Genomic DNA, 2,500 nt, shown 5'->3' with positions numbered 1-2,500 from the left:
GACCTTGAAAAGTAGGTCAAGGTCACTTAAACTGGGTCTATGGCATATTTTTACCATAGGCTACTTATGATAATTATTTCAGATTTCTTACGAAAAAAAAAACGCGCGGAAAGAATAATAATAATAATACCAAAAACAATAGTCTTCCCGTAAAAGGGAATCCTAATAATAATAATAATAATAATAATAATAATAATAGAAAACTTTATTAGTACAGTTAAGAAAATATTTTATATCGTCAAGTTAGAGAAAAAGGAAGCAGTGAATTACGCACTTGGCCAGTTCATTAATGATTTTTATGTTATACCGTTTTTAATTAAACTAAATAAGATTTTTTTTTCAATATAATTAAATGATAAGATTTTGTTATTCAATATAACTAAATAATAAGACTTTTTCAATATAGTTGCACATTGAAATTTAAAAATAAAAAATAAAATATCCATGAAAAATAGTTCAGGAAATGACAATAATGTGGTAAATATAATTCCATGTTCGGAATGTAATTTTGCTTTTATGTCTGCCAGAAATCTCGAGGCTCAGGGATTAGAGCCAAATCTCTACACAATTCGTTAATAAAGCTTTTGACTTTCCATTAGTTCAACTCTTGTATTTGAATCAGTTGGGATAAGGCCGAGGTAGTAATCCATGTTAATTACTTTAACCAAAGAAATATTGTGGAATCCTCTTGGATTACCTGTGCACATTGTCCTAATTTGAATCTGAGCCTTGGTCTTTTTTCAAGGAATCCTTTATTATCCTCTTTTCTAAAATCCTACTTATTTGCATCATCAAGAAACTGACCGTAATGGGTTATTCCCTTTCTTGTGTATATTGTTTCTTTTGTATTTTCATTCTCATTGAGTCCAAACTTGCCTGAAAAGGATTTTTAGATAATTGTTTCATAATTGGTTCTAATATGTTCTGTTATTATTATTATTATTATTATTATTATTATTATTATTATTATTATTATTATTATTATTATTATTATTATTTGCTAACTTACAACCCTAGTTGGGAAAGTAGGATTTTATAAGCTCAAGAGCTCTAATAAGGATAAATAGCCCAGCGAAGGAAGGAAAAAATAAGGTTATGTGAGAAGTAATGAATAAAGAATATAAACTATCTTAGGGTGAGTAACAACCTTATAATAGATCTGTCATATATAAAATATGAAAAGAGAGTTATGTCAGCCTGTTCATCAACATCATCTCCTCCTAAGCCTATTAACGCAAAGGGCCTCGTGTTGCTTTCGCCAATCGTGTCTATCATGAGCTTTTAATTTAATGCTTCTCCATTCATCATCTACTTCACGTTTCATAGTTTTCATCCATGTAGGCCTGGGTCTTCCAACTCTTCTAGTGCCTTGTGGAGCCCAATTAAACGTTTGGTGAACTAATTTTTCTGGGGATTGCGAAGAGCATGCCTATTCAACAGCTTAAAAAGTGTTTTTTATTCACATTACCTTCTCCAAACTGTATCCAATAAATTCTCATGTTGATCTTGATTGAAAATAATGTATTGTGCGTTGGCCGAATATAAAGTAGTGGTTAAATAATCCTTTTCAGATAGAGTTGTCATTTAGTTTACATTTATTTATAAATTTGTTTGTAAACATTCTCTTCTAATTAAAGGTATTAGAATAATTATTGTAATTCGCGTTGGCTGGTTTGATGTACCTTGATACAGATTTTATTTATATAAAGATACATGTGAATGATCACACATCTTTCTCCTTTTTGCTCATTCAGTAAGCAAAATGACATGGAAGAAATTTGGTAATATGTTACCCCCTTACGTAGTCATTCTATCACTAGATAATAGGTTTTGATGCTTCAGACTCATCCGGATTTAATTCTCTTATGGTATCTTCAAACCTTTCTCCATAATTCATGGAGGGACTCTCTCAATCGTTTCTCTTCGACCTGTTAATGATTTAGGTCAAGACCCACATTGAAGTTTCGTATTTGGATTAACGAGGTCGAATCGGCAAGACTGCCAAGGTTGATTCAATTTGAGCCTCTTGCTGGACTCGGCCGGTTCCGTCGATTGTAGTGGCCACCGATTTCCTCTTTTGCCAAGTTGGAATTGGAGAAGGAAAAATTGGACGTCCAGGGACGCTTGTAATTGGAGGTCGGCATTTTGCAATTGTGGTCTGAATGGGATAAGGTTTGTTTGGTCTTGCTTGTTGTTGTGTGCGAATTTATGCTTGCCATTTTGCGTGATTGGTTTTCTGTATTTGTTTACTGTTTCATGTTTGTATCATTGTTGTTATTGTATGTCGTTTTGGTCCTATCATCTATGTTTTCATTAGCAACTTTGTGTGAACTGAGTTGTTATCTATGTTTTCATTATCAAATTTGTGTGAACTTAGCTATCTACTATGTTTTCATTAGCAACTTTGTGTGAACTGATCTATCATCTATGTTTTCATTAGCATCTTTGTGTGACTTTGGGCTATCATCTATGTTTTCATTAGCAACTTTGTGTGACTTTG

This window comes from Palaemon carinicauda, chromosome 7 (assembly GCF_036898095.1).
Source record: "Palaemon carinicauda isolate YSFRI2023 chromosome 7, ASM3689809v2, whole genome shotgun sequence".
Taxonomy (NCBI): domain Eukaryota; kingdom Metazoa; phylum Arthropoda; class Malacostraca; order Decapoda; family Palaemonidae; genus Palaemon; species Palaemon carinicauda.
The sequence above is the reverse complement of the archived record's forward strand: the minus strand, read 5'-3'. Positions refer to the sequence as shown.